At 49.3% G+C, this 7,881-nt stretch overlaps 1 non-coding gene across 1 annotated transcript; it reads right to left on the bottom strand.

The window, feature by feature from the left end:
• Positions 1–2,559: 2,559 nt before the first annotated feature.
• Positions 2,560–2,653, bottom strand: TRNAI-UAU (transfer RNA isoleucine (anticodon UAU)). Its single transcript has 2 exons — positions 2,616–2,653; positions 2,560–2,595 (listed from the first exon to the last, which is right to left on the bottom strand). It is a non-coding gene; the product is annotated as a tRNA-Ile (tRNA).
• Between the last annotated feature and the right edge of the window lie 5,228 nt (positions 2,654–7,881).

The following is a 7,881-nucleotide window of genomic DNA, read 5'->3' as shown; positions in this document are numbered from 1 at the left end:
CCGTGGTGCCCTTATAAAACTCAACGTTTAACCTACTCACGCCGGCTTGTGCCCGCCCTCACAGTCGGGCATATTTGCGGAATACACCACGCCGCCGTTGACCCTGCAGGCCATTGACCGAGCAAACCAACGTTCCTACCAGCTCCCTCCACAGGAATGTGTTTGGTCACCACGCGCCCCTTATCAATCTCAACGTTCATCCTACAAAGTCCCATCACAAGGGAGAAACACAAACAAATAGACAACACAAAAATATCTTGCCCGTATTGAAGCGGCTGTACGTCGTATGGACCTGAAAACTCAACTTCCTTATACACTGTATACGAATACGGGGTTTGGAGTTGTGTCTTACTTATACTCGTCCAAGCATTCCATCACCACTTAGAACCTTTGCGCCTGCAATAAGCAGCCTTGGTTTTTTTTTTTAAAAACATACACACATACCAAGGTCGATAAAACTGAGTACCAATTTTTTTGGGGAAAAAAACTAAAAATCGTATTCATCCACAACGTTGCAGGATAATTTTAGATTTGAAGTTTTCGTGACTGCAAGGATCCATACTCTTTGGTTCTTTCGGTAAAGTCACGTAGGTGAAAAATAATAAATAAAAATAATAAAAATGAAAATAACTAAATTAAATCACGACGTTTCGGAAGCAACACAAGCCTCCGTCATCAGGTCGGACAGCCACAGCAAGAAAACAATTCCACTCCAGAAAAAAACATTTTCTTGCTGTGGCTGTCCTACCTGATGACGGAGGCTTGTGTTGCTTCCGAAACTCCGTGATTTAAATTAAGTTATTTTCATAATTTTTTATTTGTATATTTTTTTAATATTTTTTTTTTATTTTCACCTACGTGACTTTACCGAAAGAACCAAAGAGAACGTTGCAGGAGCTTGCAGTGACGCGAAGTGACCGCGAGGATGCGCTAGAGCCTACGATCGCTCGCAGCGAGCGAGTTACACACGCAAGTGAGTTGAGTCGCGGGCGTTTTGCCGTCCCGTGCGATTGTATGTAGACTTGGTAACTCATGCGTGGGGGGGAGCGATCTTCAGATGTCCGTGACGATTAACCACATCGAAGCTTCATGGTTATTCTGGGTTGTGTTTTGCAGGAGGGAGCGCTTTGTGTGGGCACTATAACCCGCATATAACAGGGAGAGAGATAGAGGGCTTCTTACCCATGGGCATCTGGTAGTTCACCGGAATTAGTTCACGCAAGCCTGACCCTGCTGACGAGACATTGGATGTCGAAACTGGACCAGAGTTTTGCTTGTGCTGAACCAATGTTGCTAATGACAGGGTGCACTCCCACAAGGCTGTACGGCTGATGGGATGTGTGAAACAACTTTAAGTAGCAATATGTTTCATTTCATTCGGACAGCTCCAGTAATTTTCGATTTAAAGCTTTCGTGACTGCAGGGATTCATCTTATTGGTTCTTTCGGTAAAGTCACGTCGAAGGGAAGTAATAAAATAATACAAATATAAAACAATACAATTATCACGACGTTTCGATTGCAACACAAGCAATCATCATCAGGTGTGAAAGAACCAAGAAGATGAAGCTCCAGTAATAATAATATATAAATAAAAACACGGTTATTGACAGCTACATTCCTTGAATGCAGTAGTCTAATCATGGACAGCACATCTGTCAATCAGCTGCTGGATGAAGTCCTCTCCACGCCGTGCGGGTCACGTAGGGGGGTTATTTGACCATACTTCACCACCGCTGGTGAATGCGGGGGGGGGGGCATAGAAGACGTACAGTCCAATGCGGTGGATCTCACTGCCTTGCGTCCTCCACTGCACACAAAGTGACGACACAGCAACCTATAGCATCTGGTTATGCAATGCGGTCGTCTAAATCCGCGCACGGCTATCCAGGCTAATCCCTGCACAGCAACAAAAACAACAATCTGCCATTAAACCGGCAAGCGAGACGCCTTTACGCACTGAGATTACAACTCAGATTGGGGCTGTTTGTTACTGGCCGTTTTGCGCCGCTCACATCGGTGGCGAATGGCGGACGGTCTGAACTAACCCGCATTGACCAGAGTGGTGAAGTATGGTCAAACGACATCCCATGGCGGACACGGCGTCGGGAGGCGTTCATCTAGCAGTGGATAGACCATGGCTGATGAAGATGATTTTAATTACGATATGAACGCACCACGTGCGTGAGTAACTCTGCCCTAACAGAGGAGGAGGAGGAGGGGGGGATATGTCGACGACGTTTCGGGAAATGACCCTTGTTACATCGTTTCCGCGAGGCCTTCGTCCAGCAGTGGACTGATCATGGCTGACGATGACGATTCGTGTTTAAATACTCAGTACGGTCACGTGGCAGTGTGAAAAATCAACAACAACAACAACAACCAAAAACCAGGTACGAATAATAGCGACGCATTCGGGGGGGGGGGACACCGAGAGCGACCGATAAAGCTTTAATAAAAAAAATTAGAATTTTTTTTTACAATTTTTACGTCAATTCGGCGATGTTGGGGTGGTGTGAAAGCAAAATAGAAAGCAAAATAATAAGTCGCAAAAAATCAGTGCTCCAGGTGAGGCTCGAACTCACAACCTCGGCATTGCCCACCAAAGTACTGCTCTATAAGTACCGCGCGCTAACCGATTGCGCCACTGGAGCCGCCGCTAGACCAGCGGTCACAGCGGCTACTTGAATGTTTAGTGGGGGGGGGGATGTGATGTGGGTTTATTTAATAGGGTTTTGGTTTTATAAGTTTGCGTTGTTGTTGTTGTGCTGTCGATGGCGTACCGTGAAAGGAGGAGGAGATGTGTGTGTGTGTGAGTGAGAAAATGGTCGTTTGAAAAAATATGAACGTTTTTCTTTGCTTAAAGCTTTCGTGACTGCAGGAATTCATACCCTTTGGGTCTTTCGGTAAAGTCGCGGATATATTCTGTTTCTATCTCCGTGACTTTACCGAAAGAGCCAAAGAGAGTATATATGCACACTATACTCTTGGGATCTTTAGGTTGCTACAGTTTTGTGTTGCTACAGTAGATTTACTGTTTTGCGGTGAGCCGTGGCGAGCGCTGTGACTTTTTTTTTTAAAGATCACAAGTGATATTGTATATTTACATGATATCGTAGGCGACGTTTCGGGTAATTGCCCTTATTCATAGAACACCGTGCTATGAAGAAGTTATGCGAGCTAAAATACTTTTCACAATTTTTTTTTGTTACTAATAATGACTATTTTAGCACGTTTTATATTATTTCATTATGAGGCTACACACGTGGTGGTGTCGTCGTTATTGACGAACGTGTTGAGTGCTGCTCAGAGGTCGCAAACGGGTTTTGATTCCTTACCCGTACCCGGCCGCACCAGGGTCGCAAACGGGTTCCCGTACCCTACCCGATACCCGGCCGGGTACGGGTAGCCGGGTATCGGGTAGGGTACGGGTATCGGGTACCCGGTTGCGACCTCTGGTGCTGCTGTTGTTGTAATCGTGCCCTCACAATGTCACGGACGTAAATGACCGTGGCTCGGATCCGCGGGAGCCCGGCTCTCGTCACCTGCACGTCTAGTGCACGAGGTGTCAGGTCCGTGAGAGACGAGGTGTCAGGGCCTTGAGAGACGAGGTGTCAGGGCCTTGAGAGACGAGGTGTCAGGGCCGTGAGAGACGAGGTGTCAGGTCCGTGAGAGACGAGGTGTCAGGGCCTTGAGAGACGAGGTGTCAGGTCCGTGAGAGACGAGGTGTCAGGGCCGTGAGAGACGAGGTGTCAGGGCCTTGAGAGACGAGGTGTCAGGGCCGTGAGAGACGAGGTGTCAGGTCCGTGAGAGACGAGGTGTCAGGGCCTTGAGAGACGAGGTGTCAGGGCCGTGAGAGACGAGGTGTCAGGTCCGTGAGAGACGAGGTGTCAGGGCCTTGAGAGACGAGGTGTCAGGGCCTTGAGAGACGAGGTGTCAGGTCCGTGAGAGACGAGGTGTCAGGGCCTTGAGAGACGAGGTGTCAGGGCCGTGAGAGACGAGGTGTCAGGTCCGTGAGAGACGAGGTGTCAGGGACTTGAGAGACGAGGTGTCAGGGCCTTGAGAGACGAGGTGTCAGGGCCTTGAGAGACGAGGTGTCAGGGCCGTGAGAGACGAGGTGTCAGGGCCGTGAGAGACGAGGTGTCAGGGCCTTGAGAGACGAGGTGTCAGGGCCTTGAGAGACGAGGTGTCAGGGCCTTGAGAGACGAGGTGTCAGGGCCTTGAGAGACGAGGTGTCAGGGCCTTGAGAGACGAGGTGTCAGGGCCGTGAGAAACGAGGTATCAGGGCCTTGAGAGACGAGGTGTCAGGGCCTTGAGAGACGAGGTGTCAGGGCCTTGAGAGACGAGGTGTCAGGGCCGTGAGAGACGAGGTGTCAGGGCCTTGAGAGACGAGGTGTCAGGGCCTTGAGAGACGAGGTGTCAGGGCCTTGAGAGACGAGGTGTCAGGGCCGTGAGAAACGAGGTGTCAGGGCCTTGAGAGACGAGGTGTCAGGGCCTTTAATGAGGTGGAGCCTTAAAGGAAGCGGTAAGCCTATAAGGAGGTGGGGCCTTTAATGATGTGGGGCCTTTAATAAGGAGCTGGGGCCTTTCAGAGGTGGGGGATTCAGGAACGAGGCACTGTAACAATGACGCCCTCCCAGAAGGCGGTGCGGGCTGATGGGATGGGCAAAAAAAAAACTTTCATTTGTTTTTTGTTGCTACAGTATGTGGCGGTATAGATGTTGGGGGCCGTCCATAAATGACGTCACGCGATTTTGGACGATTTTTGACCCCCCCCCCCTCGTCACACGTCACAAAAAGTCAGACCCCCCCCCCTCAAATATGACGTTACAAAGCTCTGCCCCCCCCCCCAAAACCATATTTCAATTTTGAAAATAAAACATGCCTCAAATCGCTTTAAACTATTGTCATCGTAGTGCGTATTTAATGTGGCGCTGCACTCTGATGTTGTAGGAGAAAACATTTATTTAAAAGTCTATTTAATTATGTAAAACGTGTTGTCTATATTTATTTAAAGTTGCGCATTTTTATGTGACGTCACATTTCTCACACATCGTCACAAATGTCTGACCCGCCCCCCCCCCTAGGTGCGTGACGTCATTTATGGACGCCCCCCCCCCCCCACCACCTATGATCGGCAGGCCGCGTGTGGTGGGGTAAAGTGTATGTACCCCAACCTCTTCCAGGACGACTGACCAGCGTGGAAGAGTAGGCCAAATCCCACTCGAGACCTGCCTCGAAGTGGAGGGCCCATCCACCAGCAGTGACGCTTGCCAGCAGTTACACGGCTGCGCTTTTACTTGTTACGACCACAGTCAATAGTAAGTCACACACGACCACGACAACAAATAGCCACGTCTTTAATGTTTTCATTCATTTTTAAATATAGATTTTTTTTTTGCAAACCATCGCTTTTAGGGCGTGGTGAAGGAGTATTGGAATTCTCATTGCGTTCATATATGTGGAGAGAACATGTGATGCATGTATGTCTTTATTTTACACTCTTTTTGAACAACCAGTACAGTATTCCGCCTCCAGACCTTGGCTCAAGTTTCCATCTTAACAAATCCACCCATTGTGCCGCACGCGCCACGCACATCGTCTCACTGAGCATTCTCACATGTTTACTGGGTTAAAGGTGAGTGGGCGTTGAGTGGATGGTGGGTGGTGGTGGCGGTGAGTGGTGGTAGTGTTGGGTGTCTGGTAGGTGAGGATGGTGAGCGATGGCGAGGTGGTGACGGTGAATTAATAGTGGTGATGGTGAATTTGAGTGGGTAGTAGTGGTTATGATATTGAGTGGGTGGGTGGTTGGTAGTGTTCATGGTAGTGAGCGGGTGGTGGTGAGGTGACGACAGTGGTTGTGTTCAGTGAGTGGTGGTGAGTACAGATTACAGTGGTTGTGTTGAATGAGTGGTGGTGAGTCGATAGTGGTTGTGGTGGTGGTGGTGCTGCTGATGCTGGCAAGTTGGGTGGGTGGTGGTAGTGACGGCAAGTAGGCAATGTTGAGGATGCCAGTGGTGGTGCTGGTGACAGTGGTGGTGCTGGTGACAGTGGTGGTGTTGGTATCTGTGCGTGCAGAAACATTGGAGGTGTGTCTGGTGTGGCTAGGAGGTTCAAGGTGGATTGGTAAACAGGACCGGCTGAACTTGTGACCTCCACTTTCGCAACATGACAACAAACAAGGACCTCGGAGTTAGGTCAGGAATCCCAAAAAATACATTTCCCAAGTCAGGTTTTGCTTGTTTTTGTTGTTAAACAAGGTTATGTATTTCAATGTTCCCACGTGGATAGTGCTTTCACAGACAGAACTCTGACCACATGTGGGGGCTTTTAGGGCTGCCACCTTTCCCACTGTTTGACCCGAACCGGCCAGAAGTTCTCAGTCAGCTGTGACTGCGATAAAGGTCAACACGATACCACTGCCAGATCTCGATACAGCTGGGTACTAATCAGATACCACTTCGAGATCTCGGTACTAATCAGACACCACGACCAGATGATACAAATCAGATGTCACGACCAGATCTCGGTACAACATCTCGGTAACCGGTTTATTGTCGAGCAACAAAAAACAAAACGGTAAAAACTCTAACCGTTATCAGAACCGATTACAGAAAATAATAAACCGGTTACCGTTTCATATTTTTTTATGAATGAACCGGTTTATTTTTTTTGCTAGACATTCGGCTGACGGTAACACTGACACGTTTTTATTTTGTTTATAAACTCCCGATTTTAACAACCCTCAAATCGAATCCTTAACCCCCCCTTCCATCCTCATCACGAATGTCCGTGACAAATCTGGGACGGGTGGAAACCCCCTGGAGCCTTCAGAGCCCAGGCCGCGAAACGTCGCGACTATCGCTGGCACTCACGTGGCTGGCGGAATACAAAATATATCGACTGTCTATCGACTGTCTATAGAGTGTATTGATCATGACACCGGACGTAAGACGAGACAAACAGGCAGGACGAAGTTGGGGGGGGGAGGGAGCAGGCAAGACGCGTGACGGTGCGGTGATGTTGATGATGGTGGAGTGAGGTGGGTTGGTGGTGGTCGGGTGAAGTGATGGCGATGGTGGAGTGAGGTGGTGGTGGGGTGAGTGATGGTGGGGTGAATTCACGCGAGGGCGAGTGATTACATTGCGAGGTGAGTGATGTGAGGGTGAGTGAGTGATGGTGAGGTTAGGGTAATATTGCTTATGAGCTTCATTGCCCCATCAAGGGCTGGTGTATATTGCAGTAAATCTGAAATATTCAATAGAAAAATTGTTCAGCTCATGATTATTGATGAGGGGGGGGGTTGCCCCATGTGGAGTGACGTCACCCGCTAATGGTTATTGGGGAGGGGTGCGGCATGTGGAGTGACGTCACCCCCTCATGGTTATTGGGGAGGGGTGTGGCATGTGGAGTGACGTCACCCGCTCATGGTTATTGGGGAGGGGTGTGGCATGTGGAGTGACGTCACCCCCTCATGGTTATTGGGGAGGGGTGCGGCATGTGGAGTGACGTCACCCGCTAATGGTTATTGGGGAAGGGTGCGGCATGTGGAGTGCGTTCGTCTCAATTTCCACGCGAGCATGAATATTAATGAAGGGGGGGCAGTGACGTCACGCACGGATGTAGCACTGTGCTGCGTAGATTTATTTTTTACCGTCGCTTTCTGTAAAGAAACTCAACATTTGAAGCGACTTTGCGTAATACATTTTTAATTCAGCTCGACCTTCCTCTGCGTTAGTGTGCAAATCCACCCACTCATGAATATTAATGAGGGCGGGGGGCCTCATGCAGAGTGACGTCACGCGGGAGGGGTGGGCCTCATGCGGAGTGACGTCACACGAGGGGGGGGTGGGCTTCATGTAAAGTGTCGTCACGCGCGGGG

The sequence above is a fragment of the Lampetra planeri genome, chromosome 25 (genome assembly GCF_965212315.1).
Source record: "Lampetra planeri chromosome 25, kcLamPlan1.2.h2, whole genome shotgun sequence".
Taxonomy (NCBI): Eukaryota; Metazoa; Chordata; class Hyperoartia; order Petromyzontiformes; family Petromyzontidae; genus Lampetra; species Lampetra planeri.
This window is presented reverse-complemented; position numbering and strand designations above follow the sequence as displayed.